A 7,965-nucleotide genomic window follows, 5' to 3' on the forward strand; every position below is an offset into this window, starting at 1 on the left:
TGTGAGGCTCAAATGAGAGATATGGATAAAAAAAAAGTGCTTAACATAGTGCCTCACACATAGCAGGAATTCTATAAATGCTAATTTCCTTTCCTTTCTTCCTTCTTTCTTTCCCTTGTTTCACTGGGTATCCCTGTTTCACACAGGCTAGAAGTGTGGTGGCCGCTCTTAGGCCCAACTGCAATATTGATCAGCCCAGAAGCTTTAAACTTTGCCATTTTTTCCAACCTTGGCCATTTTTCTCCCTCCTTAGGCATCCTGGCTGCCCTCCCTTAGTTCAGGGAACTCACCATATTGGTGCCATTCTTAATACACCTACATAGTTTTAACCCTATTGTAGACTGGAATTCCCAAACCTCAGCCTCTCCCAGTAGCAGGGATTATAAGTCTGTGCCACCAGACCACATCATACATTTCTCCAAGCATTTGGAGTATTATCCTACAGAAGAGAAATTCAAATTCTTTCTCTGCTTGACTTTAGAAGGTAGAATTAGAAGCAATTGATATAAGTTGGAAATAGGGAAATCTTTCCTTCCTCTGACCTTCCTCCTCCTTTTCTTCACAGCCAGACAGCTTATTTACCTGAAATCTGGAATATTAACTTCTCACATCCTCCCAGAGAGAAGGGTTGACTGCACATAGGGCCAGAGGGCAGCTGGGAAAGCTCAGGGGCAAAAGTAATGTTCCAAGTAAAGTTCCCTTACCTAAGGCACATGTCTGGACAGAGCATCAAGAAGGAAAAAAAACTCAGTGATGAAGGAGGTCCCAAGGTGAGCTTCCCAGCCTTCTCTCCCTGGTGGACTTTAACACCATGAGATGCTCCATTGCTTCCATTTTGTTGATTTAGCATTTAGGTCCTTCTCCACAAGAGACCAAAATATGTAGACCTAACTTCCTGTTTTGCTTATTGCACTGTTGATTATCAGAGAATAACAGTTTCAAAGGTGATAGAGCTCCTTAGAGGTCCTCAAATCCAACCCTCCAATTTGTTGTTGTAGATGGAAGTCACAAAGATGGCTGGGGCTGGTATCCATGTTGATGAATATTAGGGAATTACCAGGATTTTGCTCCTTTTTCTTTTTGAAAATGTATGCAATCTTTTCATATCTTTATAGACAGTCCCTTTTCTGATCTTCTATAACTTGTTAAAAATAAATGGCAGTGTTGTGATTGAAGTGGCCTCTTATAGCCTGATGTTGAGAGATGAAGACCTTGGGCCAGAAAGCCAGATATGGCCCTTTATGTACCCAAATGCTTTTCATATCAGTCACAGGAAATGAGCCATAGTCATCTAAATACTGAATTGAAGCAAGGGCAAGAAGAAAATCATCTGCTCCCAAAGAATGAAGTATTTAGAGTCAATTCTGAACATTAGAGACCTAGAAGTAATCCTAGTAGAGAGGAATGAAGGCCAGGGATGAAAAGAGATCTGAGTTAAAGAGAAAGAAAGGAAGGAAGGAAGGAAGGAAGAGAGAAAGGAAGGAAGGAAAGAAGAAAGGAAGGAAGGAAGGAAGAAGGAAGAAAGGAAAGAAGGAAAGAAGATGTATATTTGAAAGAAGGAGAGGAAAATTTTCTTTTCAAAAGGGAACTCCAGAGTACAAAGAAATGTTTATCATGTCAAATCAACAAAGTATCTCAAAATCCTAATAATTTTTCCAATACATCTTCACAAATACATTTTAAACCAAAGAAAGAAGAGAAATATTTGGATTCTAAAAGAGTAATATAACCGTTCCACAAAAACTACTTATATCACAGAAACCTGTGAGACTTAAGCTCCCGGTAAACCGTTCCAAAGTGTGAAACTGTGTGATTTAAGAAAAGAATAACTGAAGAAGATGAGTTATGCAGAAAGAGATTTGAAAAACACTTAGGATTGATTGGAGGGTAGTGGAGAGAGTATCTAGCTCCCAGTTTTCTAATGAGCTTATAGATTGCAGTTCTCTTGAATTCTGACAGTGTGATGGTATCTGTACAGCTAACCTTACCTTCTGAAATTGTAGAAGAAAACATCTACACAACAGATGGCATACTGAACCTCAACACTGAAGGCTTAAAAATATTGTTATTCAGGGAATCCGAGGGGGTTTCATCAATCAATCATGCACAGGTGATGAATCTAAGAATGTCAGTGACCTAACTGATCCAACATTCTTCAGCAATATGGTTGACATCTTGAATAAGAGGAGTATGGATAGCATATTTGGAGTTGTGGATCCTATCTCTGACCACATGCATATAAATTAGAGAATGCCAATGATATCGCAGCTTCAACATGCATGAGTATAAAGTTTGAGAAGAATGATGACTGCTGATGAGTCATACATATGCTATGAATCTGATAATTTAGGCGACTTTACTGATGAAACATCTATAGGTAGTGGGCTGGAAGAAGATAGTGACATCACCAATCAGGCATGTGCAAGCATCGCAGATGGCATAGTTGATAAGACATATGTGGGCAGTACCTCCACAGCTGTGGGTGGAATTCCTAAACAGGTTTGTAGCAGCATAAACAGTTGGCTAGACTGTATGGGAGTAAGTACTTACATAACCTCTCTTCTCGTAGCTAACAACTTAGAGTGTGGGAATGAAAACTCAGACAACTTGACTGTGTATACATGGTTACACTGAAGATATTTCATCCCGTTACTGAGAGTCAATGGAAAGACTAACAAGACTGGCTCTTCAGATTTTACCTCTTTAATACCTTTAAAGTATTTTAGGAATATAATTTTTATTGTGAACATATAAGTATTTATAATATATTATTAATTTAAATTAATATGCACTATACCTTTATATATTATATATAATTTATAAATATAAATTTATAAAGTATAATATCTTTAAAGTGTTTAACATGCAGCAATTATGGTTCCTGTTTAGAGTCTGAACTCTGCATGTTAAATTGGACAGAAATGCTTTCTAGTAGGGCCTTGAGCAGTGATACTGATAGTGCAGATGATATGGCAGTGTCTTTGCACAATCTAAGAACTGGTAAACAGTTCAAGACGGGTGAGGAAAATGATTCTGGGAAAGGCGAATACACTGTCTTCACAGACAATTGGAAATGAAAGTTCTTCATCATTCCTCAATAATAGAAGTGTTCCTATAGAGGAGATTGGGATTTTTTTGTTTAGTGATGATAGAGATTCCCTGGACATACAACTTCTAGAAGAGATATTGGAGAGTGTGAAGAACAAGAAATATCTCCAGAAACCTAGATTTTATTATTAAAACTACAAAGCTCCTGAGCTTGACATCAACAATTGTGACCTTCCTTATGTCAGGGAAATCTGATTTCCTCGAGGAGTTTTGCACCAAAGGTCTCCCATGAATCTTCTGCAAATATCAAAAGGAAGGATTTGATATTAAATAGGTGGATGACACACATACTCTAGGGGTGTTCTTCAGTTCAATTGCAGCTCATGATGCACTAAGCAGCAAACACATGATTGTAAAGATCCAGCTGCTTTCGCAGGCCACAAAAGAAGCCAAAATCAAAATAGGAACTTGTACTAAGTTTCTCAAGCTAACAACGGAATGTCCTGAGACATCAGCTGCCCCAACCCAAAGGCTAGTAATCAGTGCCCTTAGGGTGCAAAGTCAACAGACCAAAGGAGGACAGGATGCAGAGTTCAAGAAACTGCAGGAAACCCATGAAAGAAAGCAGGACAAGCAACAGGAAGGCCAGGACTAGGCTACTTCTTGAACATCACCCAAAGAGAAGGATGATGTCATGAATCAGAATGCATATTTCCATAGGCTCCAGACTAGAGGACCCATCCTGAGTTTTCTTTCTGTGGAAAAAAGACAGACTATGGGTTCAGAGAGAAAGCAAACTTCTCTTTGGCCACTCTGCTTTCTAGACCTGGAAGGAGCAGTTTGGAATCATGCGATGTAGAAAATTGGAAGAAGCAACATTCATCAACTGGGAAGAAACTTGGAAGTTGATACCTCTTTAAAGAACCCACTGGGCAAGAAAAACTGTAGATGTGTGAGCAATTTGGTTATAAAGAGTTTAACTAAGCCAGTTGTAGATTAGAAGAAGGTTAGAGGAAGAATCAGGGACTCCAGGCTAAAAGAATACCCAGACTTTGATAGGGAAGATGTAGGCCTTGAAAGACATCCTCTAGAACCTCTTCCAACTCTTAATAGTGATATCTGGATAGTCAGCAGATGTAGGTGAAGGATGCCTTGTTCTCCAGAGGTCCAGAACCTAATGTAGTGCTGATTCTTTTAAAACAACATGTCCAGAGCTCCATAACTGGCTGACAGCAGCAGATATTATGGATTTTGACCTTAAGAGTTTCAGTTTAGCTGAGTACTTGCCTTAGCTAAGTACCAGTCAGGGTGGATGCCCACATCACTCCCTGCAGGAAGTCACTGTCCATCAATGCCTTTATAAACTGACATAACAGTGTAAGAGAAATGCATTAAAATCTATTTCCTGAAAACAACAAAAGCACAAGAGCTATTCCCTAATAAATACTGGTTAAAGGATATAAACAAAGAGCTTCCAAATGAAAACTATAAGCAACCATATTAAAAATGTGCCAAATCACTAATAGTAAGAGAAATGAAAATTAAAACAAATAAAAAACTCACCTTTATAGACATCAGAATAGCAAAGATGACAAAAGATGAAAAAAGCAACTGTTGAAGGAGCAATGGGAAGATTAGACATACTAATGCCATGTTGTTAATGTTGTGAATTGGTCCCCAAATTCTGGAAATTAAGAGCTATATCACAAAAGTTACCAATATGTGCGCACTCTTTGACCCAGTGATACTCTTAGGCATATACTCCAATGAGATCAAATACAAAGGAAAAGCATCCATGCTAAAAGATTCTTATAGCAACACACTTTGCAATGGCAAAAACCTATAAATGAAGTGAAGACCCATCAGTTAGGGAAAGATGGAATAAATTTTGGCATAGGAATGTAAAGGAATACATAATTTGGCTGAAATGTAAAATGAGTGGTAAATTATGTGATTAATAATAAAATGTGGAATGAATAAAAGAGAATGGTGCAGTCAGTGATCAAACTCCTCATGGTCTCCTTATCTCAGAAAAGCAATTCTTAACTTTTGTATGCTCATTCTTTGCCTTTTTTTTTAAAATGTCTGTGGCTTATAAAACTTATCATTTTGGCTAGATCTTCCCCTTCTGCGTGCCAGCAAACCATCCTCACTTTAGTATTTCTTTGCTGTCAGTCACAGCATAATCCTTTGTTCATTATTTATTATATTTGGAATATTTGTTTAGCTCTGGGAGATTATTTCATAAACTGAAGTATGACAGGAAGAGAGTGTACAGGATGATGAAGGGATTTAACATCATGTTATATGAAGAACAGTTAAAATCTGGGGATGTTTAGCCTGGAGAAGAAAAGACTTAGCTGAAGCACAATAGCTTTTTTTTCATATTTTGAAGAGATATTATGGACATACAAAGATTAAATAAGATTTAGGCTTTGCCTTTGAGGAACTTGTAGTCTCCTCATAGACTTATTCTGCTTAGCTTTAGGAGTATTGGTGGGAGTTACAAGGGTGCAGATTTTAACACATGCAAAACTTTTTTGAAAATAATTAGAGCTGTCCAAACATGCAAATATACTACGTGCCTCATGTACTAATAAATTTTCTGTCAATGGAGTTTATGCAGAAACTGCATGGTCACTCATCAGGAAGGTTGGAGAGCAGAATTCATTTATTAGACTAGAGTCAGATTAGATAATCCAAATGATCACTTTGAATTTTAAGATTCTCTGTTTTTTTAAAACTATACGTCTGTCCAGGATTAAAATAACCTCTTCATTTTGCCAATTCTCTCCAAATAGCTAACTGAATAAATTTGATGTGGAGTGAACATGGCTGCAAATCAAACTGATTAATCAGCAATCATAAAGTAAAACTGCCCTGTGACTTGAGAAGGCATGTCCCTCTCCTCTAGGAGTGGCTGGGCTTCATAAGCAAAGAAGAAGAAGAAGAGTTAGTCATATAGTTGGAAATATTTTGAAAGAAACAGGCATGGAGTACATTTAAGACTTGGTGATAAGAGTTGGTGATAAGAGAACTGAATTCTGTCTTCAGACATGATTAACCTGAATAAACACACAACTGTTTGGGGAGAAGGGGGAGGAAACTAGGTTTGTGTGGTTGGGAAGTGGACTGCTGCTGGACTGTGGATAGAGTCTCCAAAATTATTAACATTCCACAAACCCACAAGCCTGGAGACAGTCTTCTCAGAAGAGAAGTTTAACACAAGGTCACCTAAAGTCAGATGAAAATATTTACTTTGCTATTTAGAGTTGTTTTCATTTCTTTAAACAAACTCTCCTTCGGTTCCATGCTCACAGTCAGTCTTCTAGTTCGGGTTCTTGGTTCTCAGTGATATTCTCAGCTGATGGTGAAGAGAGGAGGCAGCGCTTCTAGAAGGAAGAAATACCAAAGTCCTTAAGGACTTATTGAAAATTGGTTATAATTATGTCATAATCAAAGAGAATAGGAGAGGATAATTACTAAATTTGTGGCTGAGTTCTGTTGATTTTTATTTTTTGTGAAGGCTAATCATTTGAATCTCTATGAAATTTCACTGATTTATTATGGCATAGAAGATTATGACAGCAATTTCCTAATGCTTCTACTGAGATCAAAAGGTTTGAGTGTGGATTGTGTATCTATTACTTAAGGATGAGTTTAGCTAAATTAGGAGTTCAGTGTTAGGTTGGCCAGGGAGTGATGAATTTTTTTGCTAATAGTAACTAATGGAAATTAGCTATTCAAATACTGGAGACCAGAAATCTCAGTAGAGGAAGTAATAATATCAATGGAATTAATGAAATTTTTTAGAGGCAACCAGGGTTAAGGAATGGATTCTTAAGTTATTGGTGTAATCAAAGATTAATAAGACCATGAGCTGTATTTATAGGTCTTAATATTAGAAAGTACAGATAGAACTATGCCCTTCTTCTTAAATATAACTTCAATATAATGACGGAAGAAAAAAAAGACAACTATAGGTTCATTTGCTTATGGGTACTAAGGCCTAATAGCTTACTTCAAATAAATAATTAGAATTAACAGTAAGAAAGGGGCAGTTAGGTGGCATGGTGGATAGAACACTGGACCTGCAGTCAGGAAGACTCATCTTCCTGAGTTCAAATCTGGCCTAAGGCACTTATTAGCTGTGTGACTCTGGGCAAGTCACTTACTCCTGTTTGCTTCAGTGTTTTCATCTGTGAAATGAGCTGGAGAATGAAATGGCAAAGCACTCCAACATCTTTGACAAGAAAATCCCAAATAAGATCACAAAGAGTTAGATGCGAATGAAAATGACTGAACAATGGCAGTAAGATATATAAATGGGAACCTAATTAATTTACTATTGTTATTTTTACCCATGACAATTAGAACCAAAGAATCATAGAATCTTAAAGTTATAAGGGATCTCTACCATTAGAGGTAGATACAATAAGGTATCACATAAGAAGAGAAGGTGTGGATGGGTAGTGAGGAGCAATGCTGGGCTTAATCTCTGCACTGAAGTCATGGGTCCATTGGAGAACTGGAGCAGAGCTATAGTGACATTGAAATAACGTCCCCTCTTCTACCTCTCCACCTTCTGTGGAGGAGTTATGGTTTGTGTCAGTATGTGTGCTTTCCTGCCAAGAAAAATAAGAAGTTAGTGTCCTGTTCCCAAAAGATACAGAATTTATCATAGCCAAAATGTCATTCTGTAAGAGAATGAAGAAAATAAAAAATGAACAATGATATTTAAACACACACATGCATGTACTCACACTTGCATGTACATGCAAATACACACATGGAAAAAAGTATCTACGTACACAGTGCATATACATGTGTGTACATATATGTCCATGTATATATACGTGTTCTGTCTCACACATACATGTACAAACTCAGAGAGCTTTAAGGAAGAAATCAGAAACA

General features: G+C 37.4%; 1 pseudogene; it reads left to right on the forward strand.

The window, feature by feature from the left end:
- Positions 1-713: 713 nt before the first annotated feature.
- Positions 714-3,703, forward strand: LOC140507947 (coiled-coil domain-containing protein R3HCC1L-like; annotated as a pseudogene).
- The last annotated feature ends 4,262 nt before the right edge of the window (positions 3,704-7,965 follow it).

Source organism: Notamacropus eugenii, chromosome 5 (genome assembly GCF_028372415.1).
Source record: "Notamacropus eugenii isolate mMacEug1 chromosome 5, mMacEug1.pri_v2, whole genome shotgun sequence".
Classification (NCBI taxonomy): Eukaryota; Metazoa; Chordata; class Mammalia; order Diprotodontia; family Macropodidae; genus Notamacropus; species Notamacropus eugenii.